This window comes from Salmo salar, chromosome 06 (genome assembly GCF_965601325.2).
Source record: "Salmo salar chromosome 06, fSalSal1, whole genome shotgun sequence".
In the NCBI taxonomy this organism is placed as follows: Eukaryota; Metazoa; Chordata; class Actinopteri; order Salmoniformes; family Salmonidae; genus Salmo; species Salmo salar.
Window position 1 is genome coordinate 42,625,474 of NC_138296.1, and position 26,670 is coordinate 42,652,143.

Consider the following 26,670-nt stretch of genomic DNA (forward strand, 5'->3'; position numbering starts at 1 on the left):
ACCATAGAACACATATTTTTCTACATGAACATGTTGTGAGGCCAGGCTAAATATGTAGGCCCTATAATATATATGGCTGATCTATACTATATTTAGAGGTGCAGTGGCACACTTCAACAAAAGGATTTACAATTACCCTCCAGACTGTTGAACTCCACCATTTATAGACTTGCGGTGACAAACAATCTTATTATGAGATTTATCTTCACCCCAACTGGGTTTGAGGATCAACATGCTTCTTCTCCTTCTCCAATGCGCTTCCCAACTGAAATAATAACCCGCCGATTATGGTTAAAACGTGGTGTCAGCCCCGATATGATTGAAAAAAGAGCCCTGTCGCGGCATAATGGAAACTCCCGACTCCTGTTCGGAATACATAAAGGCAAGGAGTGAAAGAGATTTCGATCAGGGCTCTCTGGCTTGAATTAATCACTCACTGTTTAATGGATCTTTGAGGCTTGTGCTTGACGCAGTGAGGAGCTGCATTTCTTGTATTCCGAGACCAACAGAACCCTGGATTTTTCATCAGAAATCTGCTGCCTCCTTGAAAATGTCTTGGGGTTCATGGTGACATAGGGTTCCAGTTTTTGATCGGGAAAGGCTAGAGAGATTCTGCTCCGCTGTTGTAAGAAGGTAAGCGCTTAAATGTTTCTGGTTAGTGGAGGAATGCTGTACTCTAATACGCTTCAATGCCGCAGTAAACACAATACGATTTAATTCTCTAACATATTCAACGTACACGTTTTAGTCGTGTCTTTAAATATCGACACAGTACATTGAAAGTCAACGATGTAAAAGTAATTGCATGTTTTTAGCAAGAATAGTTTTCACACATGAGCCATATTCCAATGGCTACGTGTGTTGGCAACACATTGTAGCATATCACTTATCCTTGAGTTAGCTGTAGAAAATGTAGAACTGGTTTGAAGTTGCATATGCATGCATAAAACTTAAACACATTTTGCACATGCCTTTATGATGACATGCATAGTTTAAGTGGTTTGGAATGTGTTTATTTTATCAGTGAACGATCAAATCTAGGTATTTAAACTGTAGCACGTTACAAATAATATTCACGTAGAGTGGTTTCTAAGTTATTTGATATAGCTAGGTTTATAATAATATGTCCCGTATAGAGAATTACACAACCATGTTGACTAAATAGAAAATCAGCGTTGCCATCCACCAAACATCTTTATCTTATCTCATGTCATGTTCATTGTATGTAATATGCAATTGGAATGCAACAGTAAAAAGGACGCCAACATAGAAGTAGCCACTATTGCCTGTAATGCATTTCAGCACCATGGACAGCGAGCGGACCCTCTTTACCGCTAGAGTTCGCCTTGAACGATAGAAGATATTTCTCTCATGGCTTTGCTTCTTGGGTTTTCTGAGAATTATATGACAACTGTGTTACTTTCCTATTTAATTAAATTATGAAAAATTTGCTAAATGTACACTAGTGCGTAGATCCTTGCTGACGTCAAGACGACACCTTATCGGATAATTTCTCAGAGGTTTTAAACGTTCAGAATTTGAGTTTGCGTGCAGGATGGTAGGTTACAGAATAAGCAACATACTGTATGACATCCAGAGTACAGCCCGATGTGCTAGGCGCGCCAGGTCCGTAAGGACACGAGGAACTGACCCAGTCAACAGGGCTAATCTGTACTGGTGAGTCTACATGACATACCCTACAGTACACAGAAATACTTAGCCTACTGTAACATATTGCAGGTATAATTAATCGGTGACTATGTAGACACTTGGTTGCATGCCTCTGAGCATGGTAATACATTTTGTAATTGAGGTTAAATAAGGGTTTGTGACGTATATAAACACCAGGGCAGGCTAAATTAGGATATGGATTTATCCCTATAAAAGTGACATCGGATGTATTGAATTATCTCAGAGATTTTGGATTGCAGTTGATTTTATTCAACTACAAATATTTGTTTTTATCCTGTGATTCATATCCATTGTCACATATTCATATGGTTGAAGCCAGAGCCATACAAACATCAATATGACCCTCAAGGCAGAGCTAGTACATAGGACAGGGGGTGCAGCCTACATCTACTTGGTTGAATATAGCGTCTTTGCTATTCGTCTTGTATGCAAATGCATATTGTATAGCCTAGGTGTTTGTAAATATTGTTTACAAATATTGTTGCAATATCTGTCTACAAGTCTTTTTTTGTGCAAATCTTCTTTTCTTTTCTTTTTACCAATATGCAAATATTGCATATTGCATTCTTTTTGTGGATCAACTGCACCATTGTGATGAATGTCGATAATGAAATTCTAAATTGATTCACGATATTGAGTAGGCCTTATTTGCATGAGCGCTGAGAAAGTGTGGTTCGCTTACAAAGGTTGCCATGACAAGAGCCTAATGCTCAGCTGATACTCAGCCAAACATATTACGACAACAGCTTGAGCTGTTGCGTATAGTGGTGCGTAAATCCTCGGCTTACACAGTTGACAAGTAAAATAAAAGGTATAGTCATCTATTACGCGCCGCAACAGGGCACTTGGCACAAGTGCGTTATATCAATATGTTGAACGAAACATGTATACATAAAGACAGTAGGCTACGAAGACAATAATTAAAACAAACCGATGTTTTCTCCTTCCTCTTGTTTACCCCTCATTTTCATGACACCATTTACTTTCCACGTCTTTGTAAATGGTGGTGGGATGAGCAAGCCAACTTGATATTTGCAGCTAAACCGGGAGAGTTTTGACGATTTTAAAACATCCTCACACAGTTTCATAGCTGCTGTCGCTGGAGCTTTGCCTCACATTAGCATCCCGCATCTCCTTTTCCTGTCCCTGTCTTTCTTATCTTGATTATGCAGCTTGAAGATTGAGTCAGCTATTTTGTATGCAAGTTGCCTTAGCTTGGTTATTTGTGGAAGAGAGTGAAATCGTGCTGCGGATACTGAAAAGAATTACAGCTTCTCATGACGGTAAGGAGTGGAGGAGAGGAAGCTGTCCTGATCGATATTGCCATTGGAAAAAGACATACAGTACCTTCAGAAAGTATTCACACCCCTTGACGTTATTCCACATTTAGTTGTGTTACAGCTTGAATTTAAAATGGATTACATTTTGATTTTGTGTCACAGGTCTACACACAATAACCCATAATGTCAAAGTGGAATTAGGTTTTTTGAAATGTTTACTAAGTAATAAAAATGAAAAGCTTGAGTCAGTAAGTATTCAACCCCTTTGTTATGGCAAGGCTACATACGTTCAGGAGTGAACATTTGTAAACAAGTCACATAATAAGTTGCATGGACCCCACACATACAATTGTCTGTAAAGTCCCTGAATCTGTGTTTGTGAATTTCAAACACAGATTCAACCACAAAGACCAGGGAGGTTTTCCAATGGCTTGCAAAGAAGGGCACCTATTGGTAAAAAAGAAGAAGACATTGAATATCCCTTTGATCATGATGAAATTATTAATTACACTTTGGATGGTGTATCAATACACCCAGTCACTACAAAGATACAGGCGTCCTTCCTAACTCAGTTTCCGGAGAGGAAGGAAACCGCTCAGGGATTTCACCATGAGGCCAATGGTGATTTTAAAACAGTTACAGAGTTTAATGGCTGTGATAGGACAAAACTGAGGATGGATCAACAACAATGTAGTTAGTCCACAACACTAACCTAAATGACAGAGTTAACAGAAGGAAGCCTGTACAGAATAAAATATTACAAAACAGGCATTGTGTTTGCAACAAGGCACAAGTCGCAGTTGTAAATGAGAACTTGTTCTAATCTGGTCTACCTGGTTAAATAAAGGGGAAATAAATACATAAAAAAAACTCTAGTAAAACTGCAACAAAATGTGGCAAACAAATAAACTTTTTTTGTCCTCAATACAAAGCGTTATGTTTGGGGCAAATCTAACACAAGAAATTCACTGGGTACCACTCTTCATATTTTCAAGCATGGTAATGGCTGCGTCATGTTATGGGTATGCTTGTGATCGCCAGGGACTAAGGAGTTTTTTAGGATAAAATAAACAGAATACAGCTATTAGCACATGCAAAATCCAAGAGGAAAATCTGGTTCAGTCTGCTTTCCAACAGACACTGGGAGACAAATATACCTTTCAGCAGGACAATAACCTAAAATACCAGGCCAAATCTACACTGGAGTTGCTTACCAACACAACATTGAATATTCCTGAGTGGCCTAGTTACAGTTTTGACTTAAATTGGCATTAAAATCTATGGCAAGACTTGAAAATGGCTGTCTAGCAATGATCAACAATCAACTTGACAGAGCATGAAGAATTTAAAGAATAATAATAGGAAAATATTTTACAATCCAGGTGTGCAATGCACTTAGAGACTTACCCAAAAAGACTTACAGCTGTAATCGCCACCAAAGGTGCTTCTACAAAGTATTGACTTAGGGGTGTGAATACTTATGTAAAGATAAAATATATATTTAACCCATTTTGAATTCAGGCTGAAACACAACAAAATGTCAAATAAGTCAGGGGGTATGAATACTTTCTGAAGACATTGCAAGTAGTGATGCTTATGATGATGATGATGAGGAGGAGGAGGATGATGATGATGATGATGAGTCTACTGGTGGTGATAGGTTGTCAATTTAGTCGTAAAACTAAAGTAAACACATGCATAAGTTTGTGAAGACATAGTACCTTTAATCCGTCATGGTAACTGGTGATTTCCAGGCAACAAAGCATTATTCTCTGGTTGGAAAAAAAATGTGATATAAAGTACTACACAATAAGGAATCATACTGAAGATAAAAGAAAACATGACTGTCTTGTAGAAGGAATCCATGCTTTGTTTCAGAATTGTTTGCAGTAGATGCGCTGTGTGTTGTAGAGAAATTACCTAAGCATGATATACTGGTGTGCTCAAACCCAGATGCTCTGGGTATATGGTTAACAATGTGTAAAGTGTAATCAAAGAGACCAGTCATGCTTTGTGGACAGAGCTAAGAAACATATGGTACAACAGCATGCCAAAATCTGCAGTTACAATACCACAATACTGTAGCGGCCCCAGCATCAGTACGACATCAGTATCCTCCCCAATAGGGCCTCTTAGTGGAATGTCTTAAGCTTCTACAAGCTCTATGCACAAAAGGGGAAGCTCAAAAGGGGAAGCTCCTTTTAATACCTGAAAATTGAGTGTGAGACATGCCTTATTTGACATGGAGATGTGGGATGCTAAAAAGGCTAACTAGCTTGCTATGTTTTTAGCCAGGCTAAAGTCAGTTAGCCAGACTGCCAACTAAACTCAGCAAAAAAAGAAACAGAACAGAATCCTCTCACTGTCAACTGTGTTTATATTCAGCAAACTTAACATGTGTAAATATTTGTATGAACATAACAAGATTCAACAACTGAGTCATAAACTGAAAAAGTTCCACAGACATGTCACTAACAGAAATGGAATAATGTGTCCCTGAACAAAGAGGGGGTCCAAATCAAAAGTAACAGTCAGTATCTGGTGTGGCCACCAGCTGAATTAAGTACTGCAGAGCATCTCCTCCTCATTGACTGCACCAGATTTGGCAGTTCTTGCTGTGAGATGTTACTCCACTCTTCCACCAAGGCACCTGCAAGTTCTCAGATCCAACAGGTCCGAGACGGGCTCAATGGGATTGAGATCCGGGCTCTTTGCTGGCCATGGCAGAACACTGACATTCCTGTCTTGCAGGAAATCACGCACAGAACAAGCAGTATGGCTGGTGGCATTGTCATGCTGGAGGGTCATGTCAGGATGAGCCTGCAGGAAGGGTACCACATGAGGGAGGAGGATGCCTTCCCTGTAATGCACAGCGTTGAGATTGCTTGCAATGACAACAATCTCAGTCCGATGATGTTGTGACACACTGCCCCAGACCATGACAAACCCTCCACCTCCAAATTGATCCCGCTCCAGAGTACAGGCCTCGATGTAACGCTCATTCTGTCGACGATAAGCGCAAATTTGACCATCACTCCTGGTGAGACAAAACCACGACTCATCAGTGAAGAGCACTTTTTGCCAGTCCCGTCTGGTCCAGCGACGGTGGGTTTGTGTCCATAGGTAACGTTGTTGCCGGTGATGTCTGGTGAGGACCTGCCTTACAACAGGCCTACAAGCCCTCAGTCCAGCCTCTCTCAGTCTATTGCGGACAGTCTGAGCACTGATGGTGGGATTGTGCGTTCCTGGTGTAACTTGGGCAGTTGTTGTTTCCATTCTGTACCTGTCCCGCAGGTGTGATGTTCGGATGTACCGGTCTGCCACTGCGAGGACGATCATCTGTCTATCCTGTCTCCCTGTAGCTCTGTCTTAGGCGTCTCACAGAACGGACATTGCGATTTATTGCCCTGGCCACATCTGCAGTCCTCATGCCTCCTTGCAGCATGCCTAAGGCACGTTCACGCAGATGAGCAGGGACCCTGGGCATATTTCTTTTGGTGTTTTTCAGAGTCAGTAGAAAGGCCTCTTTAGTGTCCTAAGTTTTCATAACTGTGACCATAATTGCCTACTGTCTGTAAGCTGTTAGTGTCTCAATGACCGTTCCACAGGTGCATGTTCATTAATTGTTTATGGTTCATTGAACAAGCATGGGAAACAGTGTTAAAACCCTTTACAATGAAGATCTGTGAAGTTATTTGGATTTTTACAAATTATCTTTGAAAGACAGGGTCCTGAAAAAGGGACGTTTCTTTTTTTGTAGTAACCTTTAGGTGTTGGATTGGCAGCTGCGAGGTCATGGAGTCCCATTTGGTCTAACCCAGAAGTGGGTTGGTGCTGCTCTGAGAGCATCAGTACGGGGCCTTGGCCTGAGGGACCATCACGCAGAGAAGCATAGGACCTGCAGCGATCACAGCCTCAATACAACACCAACGATCTTGTCAAGAGGTTAATAAGACCTGTTGGTATTATAGTTTATAGTACTGATCACTTTGAGTCCAGTTATGGCTACAATATGATGTCATGAATCTTGTTTGCACTGAGTATTGACTAGTATGTGGACAAACCAAGAGGTTTTGAGTGAGACCAGCATAGTCCAAGTCAGCCTCATCACCAAGAGGTATCTTGGTAAATTATGCAATAACACCAGCTGGAATCTATAAGAATCAGATTTGCTTTTTCCATATTAATGCAGGGGGCATAATACATTATGTGCTTTACTTTGCATGTTTCATCTCACCTCATACAGATGAGGAATAGGGTTAGGCCTGCTATGGAAAATAGATATCTGAGATGCTATCATGTCAAACATATTACATGGCAGGATTATGAGAAAAGTTGTGTGTAATTGTGAAATAATCATCTTTAAAATTCAGACAAGATAATTAAATGGCACATGTGAGGGAAGTGTCTGTGGTGCTAATAAGATATCAGCTTGAAGTAGCATATGTGCTGCAATTCCTCCCTCTCCTTTGGGATAACAAGCATCCCACTGGGCACACTATGCCATTTCAATGTGGGTAATTGGGTCATATTTGGTTGAGATGTTGATCAATGAAGTTACAACCTATATTCACCCATTCAAAAAGACAGCCAAAAGTTAGTTGAATTTCCTATGTGTTATCACTATTCTTTCAACCATCTAAAAGCCCAACCAAATTCAAATGGAAAACAATGTCGGATTTGTGGTTTAGTTGTCACCCAAATGTCTATCCCTGTGCTTTCAACCTTTATTTAAACCAATCACTACATTTGAAATCAACCAGAGCTTGAAACCCTAGGCCTATTGTATTGTCTATTTCTGGATTAATTCTGGGTTGAAATTAAACAATTGCTATTGATGACTTTGCAAATGCGATATAGGCCTAAATAGCATCATTGATGATATACTGTAAGTGATAACGTAGGGTCACGTTTCATTTGCTCTGTTAAAACCAACCCTATGGAATGACTTTGACAACAACAGTGAATCTATTTCATTTTAAATGTTAGAGCTCTCAACAATTATTCTCACAATAGCACATTGGCAATGGTCAGTGACAAATATCTTAGGTAAACAGGGCTGGGCTTGGTTAACAACCTGGTTGGGAGACCAAAGAGTCGCTGTAGATATATCAATTCTCTTGTATGAGTTATTTCTTTCAGATAGTGGACATAGTGCTGAAGATCTGACGTTGCTGTAAAGGTGAACATGACAAATATTTGAAAGGTAAACATTAAATATATTTTTATAAAAGGTTTGTCTACGCCGACATTTGGTTACCATGATGACATAATCACCCTCGAAACAAGTTTCACCCTCAAAACAACCACTTTGATGACTTTTTTCAAATCCAATGTATTTTCCACGTAGATTCCATGTCACAATATGTTGACAAATTCCATCGAAACAAGTTTGTGCCCAGTGGGATGTGCCTTTGAGAAATGTCTCTCATTAACATATGCGGACTGTAATCTGTTTGTTTGAAATGGATGGAAATGATTGGTGAATGAAATTGTAAACGTTGACAATGTTTAAAACCCCTCCATTATAGTCACCATCACACCCTGTCTCTTGTCATTTAAAGACCATGAACACGGTGACACAGGCATTGTACCACACTGTGGTGGCATATGCTAGATTGAGCCACAGTTCTGTAGTCAAGCTGCATCCGTTTAAATGAGAGGTGAGATTCCAGTTTGCAAATCCCAACTGAAGAAACTGCGTAGTTCTATACTATAAAACACAAGTTCAACATTTCATTGAAACATGGAGGGTCTATAAATGCCTCTGATTTGAAGGACATGTTTGTCATATAGGCATTGTCTGAATTGTATCTCGGGACAATTTAAATCCAAAATACAGTCTATTGACAGTCCCTGAGCATTCAGTGGCAAGAAACAATATGACTGAACGTTGAGGACTTTCTGTATCTAATAGAGCCTGGAAATTGCAGATAAGCTGGAAATAAAAAGCTGATGTCCTAAAGCTGGATGGTTGCCCTTGGGTGCTGTCGTATTTCAATTCTGCAAAGCAAAGATGGCACAATTGCCGAGATAGTATCTTTTAGAAAGCATACAAAATGGCATTTGCAAACTTCACCTTGAATCAGCAGCTTGTTTGACTCATTAACTGTGTATGGCGTTTACTGAGCTGTGACCTGGACCCGTCTCAAGAAGAAATGTGTTGGCGTTTACTTAGGAGACTTTATTGAAGGTGGCAGAGATGGCCATTTAGATCCCTGATACATTTAGAAACAAATGGGACCAGATGATACAAAACATATTTTGTACTTGAGAAAAGTTTGCTTCCAGTGTCAGTTTCAGAGTGTTGCATGAAATGAAAATGTATGAAATGTATGCACTCACTACTGTAAGTCGCTCTGGATAAGAGCGTCTGCTAAATGACTAAAATGTAAAAATGTAAATGTTGTTGGGTTGACGATTAAGTGCTGTCTCCAGTTCACAAAGGTCTAATTTCCTCAAAATCACTGTTGTTTAAAAGCAGCTGAGCCCCTGATCATGCCGTACCACCCTGCTGAAGAAGAGTGTCCATGTGAAAAGGAGACAGATAAATTATAATAGGAGTCTAATTGTTGAGAAGTTTTCCTTCGCAGGGGTTGGCTCGGGGGGTAATTTTAATCAGTCACAACTCATATACGAGTGCACAAAGATGAAAATCGTTCTGGTGTGCCAGGCATGTAGTTCCTCAGCCTCTTGCTGACTGATTTATGATGGAAGAAAACCTTTAGCAAACAAGCATCACACAAGTGGCACGGCAGCGAGGCATATTGAACGGCCCTCTCCCCCTCCCCCCTCCCCCCGTCCCCCTCTCCCTTGCCATCTTCTCTGCAAAGTAATTACAGGGCAGGGCTACAAAATACCACGGGGGCTGTATACCTGCAGGCTGCAGCACCGCATGGGTTGATGAATATCCTGTGCATGAGAACCCATTAAAACTGGCGATACATAACGGGTTTGTCAATGTGCTCACTTCAGAGGCTTTCTTATTGATCTGGCTTTACTGAGTGAGTGTACGAGAAACAGTATTTCCTTCCTTCACTGAATGACATACTCTCGGATGGCGGAATATGCATACGAGGCACACTGCAGAAATTCAGGGTGAAAAGGTCAACCGCATCATACAGAGGAAAGATAAAGCAATGTATGTACATGCCAAGAAACTGTCAGAAATAGTAACAATAATAGCAAATGTATTCTTTTAAAAACATATTCAATCAGGCATAACGACACAACATCATCTTTTTTGTTTACTTGTTTTAAAAACCTGTCAATTTTCTTTTTTCTTCAATACGTTACACGCATACATTTACAAATGACATGAACATTGCCGTTTTGAAACAGCACACTGTCTGTGAAGTCTCTGGCCGAATACATTGTTTGTGTCAATGCGTTATGCATATCAGATGATAGGAAAAGCTAAAGAAGTTGAAGCCAAATCTATTGATGTTGTTCATATTGTTTAGTTGTATTGCAAAATATGTGTTCCACTAGGTATGACGCTTGAGTCTATCATTCACCCTTAAGTGATTAGACTGGTTGCAGGGGGACTGGACACTACTGCAAAACGTGAGGTGGGACCAACACACACACACACACACACACACACACACACACACACACACACACACACACACACACACACACACACACACACACACACACACACACACACACACACACACACACACACACACACACATCAGCAACATCCTGTTCAATGAAAAGACTGGATACCAATCACTTTAATTAGAACCTTTGTGAAATACAAAAGCTCAGGAGTAAGACCCACAAGGTCCAAATAATTCTGGTTCCTCTGTTGCTAGGAAATGAATTGTATGATTGTGTTAAAGCTGCAATATGTGACTTTTTGACATAGAAATGTGTGTTATAGATCTATCATTCTCATTGAAAGCAAGTCTAAGAAGCGGTAGATATGTTCTATGTGTGCTATTTTGTTTTTGAGTCTTTTACTTCAGATTTTGTACACAAGCTTCGAACAGCTGAAAATATATTTTTGGTTCTGAAAAATATATTTCACAACGGTTTAGATGGTACAATGATTCTCTATACTATACTTGCTTGTTTTGTCACATAAACTGAAATTAAGCGAATTTTAGCAACCACAAAAAAAGTGAACTATCAGTAAGTCTTAAAAAAAAATGTAATTTAGAAATGCAGTGAATTTGCCATGTCTTACTTCAGGAAAATATATCTGTATTGACAGAAGTCTAACATCTCCCCTTTAGATGAGATTGGATTCATAATAGTTTGATAATTACAGTAAATGCATGTATGGTATGATGGTGTGCGAATCAGTAAACTGTAAATATATTATTTAATATAGTCTATTGTCTTTACAAAGCAGCAGTCTCTCAGCAAGCTCATGTAATAGATCATTAAGATAAACACTGGCCTACCTAGATGGGTTTTCCATACAGAGTTCCAACACAGTGTAGGTGGGTGAATCACTTTGCAGTAGTGACTGAGGTTCCGGCAGAGAGGTGAGTGTGCACTGTCCAACTCCGTGCTGCATGTTTTTACTGTAGCCGCTTCAAGCCGTGGAAGTGACAAACCCTCCTCACCATAATCAATACTTATCTCGCTCTCTTTGAATGTCAAGTGATCACATTGCCTCAGATCTGCCCCTGTGCATGCTAATGCTGTGGATAGATGCTTGTCTTTGCCTGAGAGATTCTATGATTGACAGTGCTCTCAGTATTTAAGGAATTATTAAGAGATCAAATGCAATGTGAAATCCATGCAATAGTACATGTCTTTGTGGTGTTTAGTATGGATCTATATGTGTGGGCTTTTGATGATACACACCCTGTAAAGCAATTGGTATTATTGTTTTATGATGCAGAGCATTACTCCCATTGGTATGTACAGCCAAACAGCTGAGACAACAGGTATGTTTTAAAAAGTGAAGAAGTGAAGTCAATGAAACAGGTGGGATTTGATGGAGTCGGCCACACTGCCATCTGCAATGAAATACTTCCTGCCCCTTGGAATGGATTGTCTAATACCCTGCTTATCTAATTAATAATGTGCTTGTCTGCTAAACAGGGAAAGTTGACAAAACATGAGCGTTACACACTGTAATTCTGTCAATTCTACTGTGGGAAATCAAGAGAGCGAAGGAGAAACCGAATTGAAAGGAACTCATTGCCCTAGAGAAAAGTCCAAATTGGCGCTGCCGCAGCACAGTGGCAGACAGACGCAGTCCTATTTTCCCCCTTTTGATATCATGTAGCTGTACTCCCACCCGTATGTAAGGCTGATTTGCACACGTTGAGTCTGGCTTGTTTATCAGTACAAATTATACTTCCGCCCCATCTGACAAATCACAACGGGTTATTCTTGCAACCTCCGTTTTGCATCTTTGCACGGCCATTGCTGATGGGTAATCTGGCGCCTGTGGCTATGAAGAAAATACTCTCCCTTTGATTTCAGAAGATTTCTTATCTCCCCCGTCGTCAGGGAATGACAAGTAATGCTTTACCCTTAAGGGATCGTAGACGGAAGATTGACTTAGTTCGTTGCCCTGCACGTTGAAGTACCAACAGAGAAATTCAAGGATAACTCCTGGATTAGGGACATTAAAAGTCAGGAGGTTTCAAAGATGTTGGTTCCTTGGTCCCCAAGTGGTCACAAAACAATGTTATTTTTCTTTCTTCCATGAAGCTGTGCCATATCAAAGTCTCTGACATCTTAATATGAATCGTGTGAATGCTATATTTAAAGAGTTGCAGTTGTTGATCCTAGATGGAACACATCCCTTTGTATCATAGTGTTTTATTATGAGTTAAGCATTTAACTGGATTAGTGTGATGCGTTTTCCTAATGAAGAGTAATGCTACACAGGTGGCTGTTGGTGATGAACCATTTCCTCCAATGGCAAATGCTTGATTCCTCCGATAGGCCACAGTGCGACTGTCGAGGCAGCTTTAATCTGGCAAAAAAAGAGAATAAATCATCAACATCTGCTGTGCCAGGGTTAAGCCCAGCATCTGTTCGCCTACTGGGAGCCCTCTGGTGCAGAAGGTCTAAGTGGTTATCCCTCTCTCTTAAAAATGGATCCCCAAACAAAACAAAACTATGATTCATGAATATTCATTTGGAGCACCATCAATAGTGTCTGTCCGGGTCCAGTGAGGTGTTTGGATGGGTGTGTGGCTAGGTGAGCACCCCTCTGATGGATGAGGTGAGGTAGGAGGCATGGCAGTGAACAGTGGTGACAGCGCCGCTAGAGCCATGCCATCATCAGTCATAGGTAATGTGAGCAGGGTTAGTAAAGCATGACTTCTATGCGCGACCTTTGACCTCAGACATAGCATCAGTAACCACAGTGTCACACCAGACGAGAGAACGGGGATGACACTTGACATCAATGCCTACGTCATTCGAAGAAAGATGATTGATAGCTTACAAAGTCATGGACAGGGAGCTACTTTTTCATGTGCGATATCCATGTTCTCAATTCAGCCCTGTTTTTAGGGGGCCATTTGGGACCAAAAGTCCCTTTTTAAGGCAGTGAGATAATTAAGCAAAATGTATTTTAAAATTCTATTGACTGCAGACTGTGAATCAGCTGTAGCTTTAATGCAGCTCTCAATTGTTGAGGGTCTCTAAGCACTTCTGTCAAGATGCACCATAAATCAACATTTTGGCCTGCTGAGGCTTCGCAATTACCTAAGCTCAAGTATTGATTCATAATTAAAGACTATTAGAGATTTAAAATCATTCATGCAATGTCCGCATTAGGAGTTAAGATAATCCCTGTTCCCCTCCCGCCCACCCAAATCCCCCCCCCCCCATGGACATTTCTATATACATTTATTTGTATTATTATCCACGTTTTTACTATTTAATTTTTTTATTTTTTATTTCAATGCATTGTTGGAGTTTGGCGCTCAATAATTACATCTGTAACTCTATACATGCGACTATTAAACTAATCTAATCTAAACTCAGGATTTCCATCAGTATTACTGGAGGAGTCTAACGGATTGTCAACAAGAGAGTGAAGAGATGGCATTGTTACCATAGAAACTGCCTCTAAACATACTAGCATCTACTTATTAAAATGTGCCAGTATTCACACCGTTTGCTGGCCACAGTGTATGATAACAATTATGTTGGAGTACATGCTTTACTTATTGGTTCTCCCTCTTCCTTAGACTGTATGTATGGAAAACATGTCATTACATTATAATGTAGTGGTCTTTCAACTGCTTTTGCTATTGGTAGCACATATGAAATAAAACATGATTGCATATTGATTTGTTTGTAGAACAGTAATGCTGTCCTGATTTGCAGTACTGTCAAGTATTGTGTGTGTTGAAATCCTTGAATAAAAAAAAAAAAAAAAACGTAACTTTGGAATAACGTAATAATTTTTGTCCCAATTTGGAAACAGTTTCTGTTGTCACTATTGTTTTGGCTGAGATCTTTAAGAGCATGTAGACCACAGCCTAGTCATTTCCAAAGAAGTGGCCGCCCAGATGATGATCGATTGCAGAGTAATGAAGGTGGACACAGCATTGGGCTTTCAGGGCAACAGCTTCACACAGCAACACCAAATTAATGAAATACATTTAGCTCACTATATGTTGTGTGGCCTGCGCAATGAAGTCGATCCCTTGCCGTGCCAAGTTTGGAGAGTGCCGTTGCACAGAGCCATGCATCATGATTCAGATCAGACTCTAGGTTCCTCTGAGCAGTTGCTGTGCCTAGTGAAAGCCTACCCACCCCTTGCACAGTCTTCACATTTTGCTGCCGTAAAAGTTTACGTTAGGAATTACATTAGATTTATTTCCTACCGATGTACACAACCTATTCCACAAGTGAAATAACTATTATAGAAAATTGTCCAAATGAATACAAATAAAAAATAAAATGTTTTGGTAACTTATATAAGTACTTGTGAAAATACATTTTGCAGTCATTACAGCTGTCATTCATTTTGATGAAGATCCTACCAACCTTGCACAACTCTTAGGGCAACATATAACCATTGTTTTTGTCAAAATTGCTCAAACTCAGTACATCTGGTTGGGAATCATTGATGGACAGCAATATTCAAACCTTGTCTCTGATTTTCAAGTCAGGACTGGGACTGGACCATTCAGGAACACTGAACACCTCTGTATCGTTACAATCTGTGTAATTGTCCGGTTATAACTGTACAACTCTATCCCAGGGTTAGGTTTTCAGAAGACTAGGGCGGGTTTTCCTCTTTCTGCCTGGGCTTTGCTACTTTCATATTTATTTTGATTCTGACAAACTACCCAGTCCCTGCCGGTGACAGGCATACTGTACGTATAACATAATGCTGCCACAACAATACTTGATAATACAGAGTATCAACCACATTGCATTCACTTCACATTACTGGCCTCTATGACAACGTCAAAATAATTAATCCACTCCAAATCATCTGTTCTGTTTGCAACAAGGCCATTAAGTAATAATGCAAGACAATTTGGCAAATAAATACATTTTTGGGCCTAAATTAAAAACTACAGGTTTGGGACAAATCCAATACAACACAACATAGAATGAAAGTATTTTGGTGGCAGCATCATGTCAGTGGCAGGACAGGGGAGTTTTTCAGGATTTAAAGAAATATGATAGCAGCAAAGCCAAGGTTAGAAAGTTAGAGGAAAACCTGCCTTAGTCTTCTGAAAACATAACCCTGAGATAAAAATTCTAAATTTCAGCGGGACAATTACCCAAAAGTTAATGCCAAAGACACACCAGATTGGCTTTCCAAGAGGTGTTGAGTGTTCCTCAGTGGTCCAGTCTCAGTCCTGATTTAAATTAGATTGAAAATCAGAGACAAGGTTTGAATATTGCTGTCCATCAATGATTCCTAACCAAATTTACTGAGCTTGAGCTATCTTGGCAAAAACAATAGACATACAGTTGAAGTCAGAAGTTTACATACACCTTAGCCAAATACATTTAAACTCAGCTTTTCACAATTCCTGACATTTAATCCTAGTAAAAATTCCCTGTCTTGGGTCAGTTAGGATCACCCCTTTATTTTAAGAATGTGAAAGGCCAGAATAATAGTAGAGAGAATTATTTATTTCAGCTTTTATTTCTTTCATCACATTCCCAGTGGGTCAGAAGTTTACATACACTCAATTAGTATTTGGTAGCATTGCCTTTAAATTGTTTAACTTGGGTCAAATATTTCAGGAAGCCTTCCACAAGCTTCCCACAATGAGTTGGGTGAATTTTGGCCCATTCCTCCTGACAGAACTGGTGTAACTGAGTCAGGTTTTTAGGCCTCCTTGCGCTTTTTCAGTTCTGACAACAAATTGTCTGTAGGATTGAGGTCAGGGCTTTGTGATGGCCACTCCAATACCTTGGCTTTGTTGTCCTTAAGCCATTTGCCACAACTTTGGAAGTATGCTTGGGGTCATTATCCATTTGGAAGACCCATTTGCGACCAAGCTTTAACTTCCTGACTGATGTCTTGAGATGTTGCTTCAATATATCCAATATATCCACACATCCACCTCATGATGCCATCTATTTTGTGACGTGCACCAGTCCCTCCTGCTCAAAGCACCCCCAGAACATGATGCTGCCACCTCCGTGCTTCACGTTTGGGATGGTGTTCTTCGGCTTGCAAGCCTCCCCCTTTTTCTCCAAACATAACGATGGTCATTATGGCCAAACAGTTCTATTTTTGTTTCATCAGACCAGAGGACATTTATCCAAAAAGCACGATCTTTGTCCCCATGTGCAGTTGCAAACCGTAGTCTGGATTTTTTGTGGCGGTTTTGGAGCAGTGGCTTCGTCCTTGCTGAGTGGCCTTTCAGGTTATGTCGATATAGGACTCATTTTACTGTGGATATAGATACTTTTGTACCTGTTTCCTCCAGCATCTTCAAGGTCCTTTGCTGTTGTTCTGGGATTGATTTGTACTTTTCGCACCAAAGTACATTCATCTCTAGGAGACAGAACGCGTCTCCTTCCTGAGCGGTATGACGCCTGCATGGTCCCATGGTGTTTATACTTGCGTACTATTGTTTGTACAGATGAACCTGGTACCTTCAGGCATTTGGAAATTGCTCACAAGGATGAACCAGGCTTGTGGAGGTCTAAAATATTTTGTCTGAGGTCTTGGCTGATTTCTTTTGATTTTCCCATGATGTCAAGCAAAGTGTGAAGGTAGGCCTTGAAATACATCCACAGGTACACCTCCAATTGACCCAAATTATGTCAATTAGCCTATCAGAAGCTTCTAAAGCCATGACATAATTTTCTGGAATTTTCTAAGCTGTTTAAAGGCACAGTCAACTTAGTGTATGTAAACTTCTGACCCACTGGAATTGTGATACAGTGAATAATAAGTGAAATAATCTGTTTGTAAACAATTGTTGGAAAAATTACTTGTGTCATGCACAAAGTAGATGTCCTAACAGACTTGCCAAAACTATAGTTTGTAAACAAGAAATTTGTAGAGTGGTTGAAAAACGATTTTTAATGACTCCAACCTAAGTGTATCTAAACTTCCAACTTCAACTGTATGTTTTCCTAAGAGTGCAAAGTTGTTAGAATCGCATTCAAAATTATTCACAACTGTAATGGCTGCCAAAGGTGCTTCAATCAAGGGAAGTGAAGACATATGCAATCAAGATATCTTCGTTTTTGTGTTATTAATTTTGTAATAATATAAAAACAAATCTTTGACTTTGAAATTGTGGAGTAGGTTATGTAGATCTTTAGAAAAAACATCTAAATGTAATTCCTTTTTAGATAACATTTCAAGGCAGCAAAAGAAGAGTGTGCAAGCGGTGTGTAGACTTTCACTAGGGCACTGTAACTGGTGCATGTTCTGTAGACAGGAGCCACACACATTTCAATATTTACATGATGCAACCGCCATGAGCGAAGCCATGCAGTGTCACTTAAACCAGAGGAAGGAACAACATCTCTATGTATATAACTTATTTTCCTTCCCGCCCATGTGATGCAGGAATAGACAAACATCTTGGCAGCATGCTAGGTTCTTTGCAAAGATCCCTTTTTTTTTATGATTATTATTCAGGCCGACAGCTGGCAAGAATAGTGGTGCTTCCACAGCTGCGGCGCATCAATCTGACGGTCCACCTGTTGTCTCCTCACTCACACGCCCTGCGCTGCTCGTTAAACACTGCTGCCTTTCAGGCCGCATCAGCTCAGCCTGGTGATCACCCACTGTGAGACCAGAGCACTGAGAGAGAGGGAGAGGAGAGGGAGAAAGGAGAGAGAGAGGGATCTGGGGGGTGCCAGATTGCTGAGTCTGTGAGGTGTTATCCCTGAGATAAATGTGGAGATCTGTGTAAATCCTGCATGTCAATTATGCCATCCTACCTTTTTAGCAAGACCACGTGAGTCTTTGTGCCGAGCCAGTGTGAGATGGGGAAGAGAAATATAGAAGGATATGTCCAGATCAAGGGGACATGGAGATAGATTTGTAAACTATTTTGCCTTGCAAAAATATTAGAATTCACTCGCAAACTCTCAGCTAAGAACTTCAAATGATATTCTTAATTAATGCGCACCAGTCTGGTTTTAGACCTGGACATAGCACCATTGAAGCAGCTATGCTTGTCTTAGATTCTGAGTTAAATTTCTTATTTCATAGGAATCACTATGCTGCCACATTTATAGACCTATCTAAGGTCTTTGATACTGTCGACCATCCCCACACATTCAAAGGTTGTCTGAAATGGGCCTCAACCATGCGTTTTGCAAGTGGTTTGGGAACTATCTGTCAGACAGTACACAGTGTGTGCTTTCTGATGGTGTCAAGTTACCTCAATAGTAATAAAGGTGTCCTGCAGGGGTTGATTTTGGGACCTGTCCTCTACTGTATATAAATAATATTGGTCTATCTGCAAAAACCTGTAATATTCATCTGTATGCAGATGACACTGTTATGTACGCTATTGGCCCTACTGCTGACCAGGCTATGTTAAACCTGCATTCTGATTTTGTTGCCTGGCAGAAAGACCTGCTGATTTAAAATTGGCACTTAATGCGGGAAAAACTGAATGTATGATGTTTTCTAATTCTCAAATATTTCAGATGGTTTACACATTTATGCTTGTAAATGTCGAGGCTTTTTGACATTTAAAAACATACGGATGAGCTAGTTAAGAAGCTGCGATTTATAGAAATAGATCACGCCTCTCCCTAAACAGCAGGAAGCAGATTGTACAGGAAACCTTCCTGCCAGCTCTTGATTATGGTGACACCATTTATCAGAAGTCAGCGGCCACTACTCTAAAACCCTTGGATACAGTGTACCATAGAGTGCATATCACAGTTGACAGGTTTAGTACTCATCGCTGCATCCTTTATCAAAAGGTCAGCTGGACCTCTCTAAATTCCTGTAGATCACTTAATTTCTCCCATTTTGTTTACAAAGCTCTGCTGTACAAGCTTCTAAAATATCTCACTTCTCTGTTAAAGTAGAAAAATACGAGGCACCAAACCCGCTCACAGGGTTGGTTAGCTCTTCAGGTCCCTCATGTCTCTACCAACCTAGATAAATCAGCCTTTAGTTTTAACGCACCCCATGTTTGGAAAAATTACAATCCTCATTACATCTTGAATCCCTGGTGCCAATAGTGTAGTTTAGAACGAGGAATGAATTCACTGAGGTTTGTGAGCGTTTTGGTTGATTGGCATAATTTATTTGTGTTGTTGAAATGTAGCGTATCTGTTGAATTTGGTACTTTCTTCTTTTTTTCCCCTGTTTTATTGAATTATCATGTTGATTTGTGAATTGTTTGTTCTCAGGGCACCATTGAGAATGAGAATGCAAGTTAAAAGTTACATTTATGAAACCAAATCCATTTGGAATCCACATCTGTGTTAGAATCAGCCTTCTTAAAGTAAACTGTACCCCCTGCAGATTTCTGTTTCCTTATTAGTATTATTGCAGTGACTGGACTAAACCTTTACTCTTTGTACTCACAGGCAGTAACCCAATGGCCATGTTGTAGGTTAACAACTGCACACCATAATCACATTCTTGGATCATAATTAACCATGTCTGATTGCATTTTCTAATTTGATTCACTTAAATATTACCAGATTAAAGGATGTTTGATCTTTGAATTAATCATCAACTAGTATTATTTATTTATCCACCAACAGTATCAATTACGTCATATGAGGAATGTATTCCATTACTTCTTTCCAGTAATAAGAGTGTAAACACATCCCTAGAAACACAGACGTAAATAAGGGCATCTAAAGTGGTCTGTAATGCATAAATTAAGTTGGCACATTAATCATACCATAGAAAAAGGCTGAAAATCCAATTAATTTTCTTTGATACTCCTATAAGATCTGAGCTGATTATCAACTATAATCCCTTCTGGAAAGCCACATTAACCACACCCCAAACACAGGAAACGGTTTCATCCTGGAGGGGCAGAAGAAAGTAAACCCCGGCCGATGCTCGGCTTTGGCCCCTGTTATTTCTGAGATTTAAACTCAACAACTGTATCCTTACATACTGTCTAATCTGATGTTCATGGCTAAATGCTTATCCTGGGTGCTACATGCCCATGTCTGTTTACTTTTAATTAGGCCGGTTTTGGGCTTTCGCTTCTCATTACCCTGGCTGTTTAGGGAGCTCCAGCATTATCAGCTGTGCTGAGACAGGGCTGGGTCTACCAGGGGGAGATAGCAATGCCTCTGTATTTATAATATACTGCTGGTCTCAGTTTGCTAAGAGCATATCTGAAGCCTGAAGGCATGCCGAATAGTGAACCGCATGACCAATGGAGGAGCAACTATGGTGGTTAAATATGCAACAGGCCCTGCTCTCCGACTCATTTCCACAGAATCAAGAACCTATAGGCCTTCACCTGCAGTCTCTCTACTGCGAGGAGACATACTGTAGACACACATCGCTTTGAGCATCCCTACCTTTCCACTTCCATTACTCCTCATGTCAACTCCGTTGGCCGTGAACCCGTCCAACAGAAATGAGCAAAGGCGTGTCACTTGACACATTCATCTTTTATTTAATCACTGTTAAAGAGGGATGGCGCTGTGCTTTTCCCCACACACAGCGTGAGGTGTGCAGAGGAACGTGGCACTGCTTCTCTTTCATTCAAAATGAAACATGAGTGTGTCAGTCTTTTTACTTTGGCAGAAGAACAGTGGGACTTAAAAGCTTTTCATGCGTGTTTGTGCATCATGGTCTCTCCGGGTAGAAGTGGCAAAGTCAGTGAGTTTAAGTGAGTGTGGACCTACACTCTTAGAAAAAAGGGTTCCAAAAGGGTTCTTCCTCTCTCCCCATAGGATAACCCTTTTAGGTTCCATGTAGATCCCTTTGTGGGAAATGTTCTACATGGAACTCAAAAGGGTTCTAGCTGGAACCAAAAATGGTTCTTCAAAGGGTTCTCCTATGGGGAGAGCCGAAGAACCCTTTTAGGTTCTAGACAGCATATTTTTTTCCAAGAGTGTAGGTGAGACGTCCAGGCTGTGAGCCCCGGGGCTGTAATGGAACTACAGTCATGGGGACCGCTGTCTGTTTCTTTGTTATTTCTCTACCTAGCAGACCGTTTGCGTTCATACCATGCACAACATCCTTGTTTTTGTTTCTCTGGTTGCAGGTGACACTATCCTAGATTTGTACATGACAATGGTTTGTGTCATTTTATGTCCACCTGTGTTTATTTCATGATGTTTTGCCAAGTAAGAGCTTGAAAATGTTCCTTTGAAAGATGTGAATGAATCCTCTCTCTTTAGATACACAGGCAGACGGGGTGAAATGTGTTACTCTCGCTGCACATTCGCAAACAGAGATATTCATGTCCTTAAAACTGCATGGGGTAGTCCATAGAGATCCTATCTAATTCCTAATATGAGGATGAGATCGAAAGGATGAGATTGATTTTTTTTGTTGGGGAGAGAAAGATGTGCTGCATGATGTGCCAAAATACATGTTATTTTCATGATCAGCAGACATTTTTCTTGCGTGCTAAAATGCTTACTTTTCCAAATCTCCTGTGTGTTTATGTACTTTCTGAGATGTTTCATTTACTGTCTGACAGCGTCTGAATCTCAGCCTTTTGAGACAACATTCTTTTCTTTTTTGTGGATATTTCTTTTTTGAATACCTGTGTGTTTAGATCAAAGCCAATCTATGAAGCGTTTTTTTTCTTAGATGTTAAACAATGTACGTCCTTGAGTATTTTGTGGTTTAACTTCCAAATTTGGAGCACTAGTCTGTCTATTGCTCTACCTGTGATATGAATGTTAAAATCCTAACACTCTTGGCTTCACCTGGCTTCTCAAACACATTAACAAAACGATGGTCTCTGGCCTGATGTTTTTTTTGATGCAGCCATTTTTGGTGAATTGGCAGCACAGGTATATAGGACTGTACTGAAAAGCAATAGCCACGTATCAGAGAAAGAGACTCTTGTGGAATTACATAACAGTGTCTCTCACACAACCCTGAAGCAGTGCCATTGATAGCCGTGAGACACCAGCTAGGCTGGGCCTCTTTTCTCTCTCTAATGCCCTCAGGATATACTCCGGCAACAATCTCCCCTAGTAACCCGTCCTCCATTTTCCTCCATTCGTTTTGGCCCCTATTTAGAGATGTGCTCATTCCAAACGGTTAATCTGTTCGTGTACAATTCTGGCCTTGACTAATTCTGTAAACTGTGTTATTTGCACTGGTTTAATACAGCTGATGTAGCGTATGATTCTACACCGTGAATGTAACAATTATACCATCCTTAGGAGCAACTGAGGAGTTCTAGGGCCTATTGTCAGTAGACAGCATGATAGACGCTACAGTGACAGTCACAACATTACGTTGGAACATTTGGAAGGCAGCTAAGAACCTTGCAGAGCTTTGGCAGAGTCAATTGTTATATACCCCTCAAACTCATTGAGGCCAGTTCCACTGTGTTTTATCATTGTTTCCCTCTAATCAGGGACTGATTTAGACCTGGGACACCAGGTATGTGTAATTAATTATCAGGTAGAACAGAAAACCAGCAAGCTCTGGACCTCATAGGGTAAGAGTTGAATACTCCTGTTATAGACAAACGACTTCCTGTGAATGTTCAGAGTTTGGTGGTGGACATTTTATTCTCCCATATTGTTAGTACCCTTAACGTCCACTCATGTGGTTATTATATATTACATAATGCTACCCATTGTGGTCTATAATAGAGGAGCAAAGTGCGCCTGAATGAATTGCCGTGACTGAACCTGAATAAGTGTGAGGGGGGCTATACGTCTACGAATGCTCTGCTGAGGCTAGCTGCAAGCTGTAAGCTCTCCCATGCACTCGTCTGAATTACCTGTCGGCATCGATTAGAGGGAGTCAGCATGGACGGTATCTTGGATTTTCTTGCCTTCAGAATTAAGATAATCTCCCGCCTCGCTGTTTGTGATGCCCCTTGTTGACCCTCCTTGAGAATGTGATGTGAGGTCTGTTAGCTCTGCTGTTGGTCCCTCAGCACTAATATCCTGCAGCCACACACAGCCAATCTCTCCACCGCACACACTCTCATCTGTTCATGTCTCCACTCTGCCCCCAATCCTCATCTCCTCTCCTCTCACCTTATCTTTCACTTCTTATTTTCAGTTATTCTTATCTCCCCTCCCCTCTTTTACCTCACTTGTCACTTTTCATTCGTTCTCAACTTTACTCTCCACACCACTCATGCTCTCTCTCTCTCTCTCTCTCTCTCTCTCTCTCTCTCGTAGAATGGTAGATACAATATGTTGGCAGGGAATTCTAGTGTGCCTTTTTACCATGCAGAGGCAGAACGTCTAGCTCGTTCAGTACATGATATTGGTTTGAAGAGGGTCAAATAGCTCAATTGAAAATGGTCAATTAGCATTAAAGTGCATAGTCCAAATGTAAGTGTTTAGCCTGTAGCAAAATATCACAGTTCAAGGTACAGGAAACAGTCATTTTAGCTCTATATGATACACTAGTCTTGTATCTAACCTGAAATGAGTGTCAAGTTAAAATGGTGTGCAAAGGTTGATTCGATGTTACATCATTATTCCTATCCTGCCGTCTTCTCCTTTCAAATCAGCAGACTCCAGTGGCCTCTTGCTTTGCCACGACTTCTTGTCTGTCTGTCTGTCTGTCTGTCTGTCTGTCTGTCTGTCTGTCTGTCTGTCTGTCTGTCTGTCTGTCTGTCTGTCTGTCTGTCTGTCTGTCTGTCTGTCTGTCTGTCTGTCTGTCTGTCTGTCTGTCTGTCTGTCTGTCTGTCTGTCTGAGTGGGTGGGTGTGACTCAGCCCCTTAACATTCTGCAGACGGACTCTTAGAGCCTTTATCAGCTGGATTCAAACACAGCACAGTCGAACGATAGTGTCCTCGTCAAGCCATTTTGTTATTGTGTTTATCATTCCTAATCCCCCAGGTAATCCCATTGACTGACTCCATTATGCCCACACGGCCTATACCTTCCAGGGGGAGGGAACATTGCTGGACAGCCAGCTCCCTCTATCTCTCTCTCTCTCCATTTAACTGTCTGGCTCAGATATGAGTTCATTAGCACTGGATGGTGATGGTCAACAACTTTTCATTGTCTTTCCCTGGGTGACAAACTGTCCCCAAATGAATAACTCTGTAGATTCATGAGGTCTGAGAATAACACGCCCTTAATTGGATTCATTTACAGATGATCATCATCCTCATTAACACCATTTCTGCACAATGATGTAGACTCATCCTTTTATTGCCTCTCCTCCCTCCGGAAATATACAATTATCTTTTTTAAATTGATTTCTGCCACATGCAGAGTTGTAACAACTCACACATGCCCACATAAAACTGCTCTGGACAGAACACACGCACGCACACACACACACACACACACACACACACACACACACACACACACACCCACACACACACACACACACACACACTAGGTTTATCTCCCCTTTGCAAGCACATATATCTAGGTCAGAAGGAGGTTCAAAACATATGTCTCTTTTCATGTTTGTCTGACTTTAATCCACTCTAATCCATTATTTGTCATGCTTAGAGTGCGCTGTAAGTATTAAAGTTCAGGAGGAAAAGGAGATCATGGTGGGACTGGAGAACAGGACTTGGGGCCCTCTCTACTGCTAGCTGACATTATCAATGTCTATAGTGCCTTGAGCAGATCCCTCCCCCCAGTACTGTCCATTGATCTTAGATTTCCCAAGATCCCTCTGAGGGCTGGTGCCTCAACCAACTGTCCAGGAATTTAGGGAGTAGTACACAGAAGTAATGTTATGCAGGACACCTTTCCCTCAAGCAGCTCCTGCCCTGCGTCAAACCTTCACTTTGGCTCCTTGAAGTGGTCAAGAGGCTGCTAATGCCTCTCCATTTCCTGCAGAGCATCGTAAATTAGGTTCTCAGCATGTTGTGTTGACACAGAGTTGGATTAAGTGCACGACTGTTCAAACCAAGTGAGCAGTATTCAAATCACACCGGGATTGCTTTCAATGGTATTTCTTTCCTCTCCATTCTTTTCCTGGAAATTGTTAGGTTATCCAATATATTTATATATATGTGGATTGGTCTACTAAATTATATTGTATTTTATATTTGAATGTTCAATATAAACACATATGCATGGTTCCTTTAACTATTTTAGTTGTTAACTTGGGGGTCTCCATACAACATTAGGACGCAAACACAACATGCCTTTCCAACAGCCCTCAGAGATTCTTCACAGTATATTAGAAAGGAAATGGTCATCTACTCTGCTCAAATGCATGTTAAACATTTTCATATTCTGTAGCTTCGCTATGACATTTCGTCTCACCTTTACCCGGATCACTTCCTTTTAACACCAATTTTCAGCCATACTGCTCAAGAATCCAAGATCTGAATTCCTGTTACATGACGTGAATTCAGTCAGCCAGATGAAGACGTCTAACCGTAGTCGTGTCACTAGCGACACCTCAACAGTGAGGTGCAAACCGACTAGCTATTCATGTTCAGGAGTCTGACTCATTTGTGAGCGACTCACGGTTATCAAACAATATGACATTTTCATCTGGGGATAATGTGTTAAGCAGATCCCTCTTCCCCGAGGCCTAGAGAAAACGTATTCTCAGACTGAAAGGTACATTTGTCACACTGAGAATTTGATCGGATTTGTAAGTTCCAGAGGTGAAACTCTGATCTGCGTAGAGAGATAACAAGATACTTGTACTAGTTTGGGGAAACTTTCGATCCACACTGTATTTTGCACAGAGGAAGAGCTAAGGCAGAGTAAGAAAGAGAGGGCGTGGGAGAGAGAGAGAGACAAAAACAGACTCTACTGCGCTACTGACAGACTCATACAGTACCTTTCCAAAAGAAGGCTCAGTCAATCAGAACTCAAGGCAGAGGGGAGAGGGGAAAGAGGACGACGTCCATCTCTGGGCTCTCTTTCTCCGCGGTGCTCCTTTAACACATTCGAGTGATGGACGTGTGTCAGCCAGCGTGGATCAGGGAGGTGACATACGGGGATAATTTGCTGTCTTACATCTCAGCTGCTTGATGGAACCCAGTGGCAGGAGAGCTGAAGGAGAGGCACGGAGGGTGTGGAGATACAGTTAACCAGGACAAGCTGTGCTACTCACCTCTTCCTAAAGCTTACCTGTCAAACACTTCTCACCTGTATGTACAAGCAAGGGTTCAGTTAAAACACCGTG

General features: G+C 40.9%; 1 long non-coding RNA gene across 1 annotated transcript in view; it reads left to right on the forward strand.

Moving 5' to 3' along the window:
- The first annotated feature begins 209 nt into the window (after nucleotides 1-209).
- The window catches only part of LOC106607394 (protein ELFN1), a 90,041-nt gene continuing 63,580 nt past the window's right edge, over nucleotides 210-26,670 (forward strand). Inside the window, exon 1 of the long non-coding RNA XR_001329190.3 lies at nucleotides 210-633. This is a non-coding gene — a long non-coding RNA (protein ELFN1). The remainder of the gene's footprint in view (nucleotides 634-26,670) is intronic.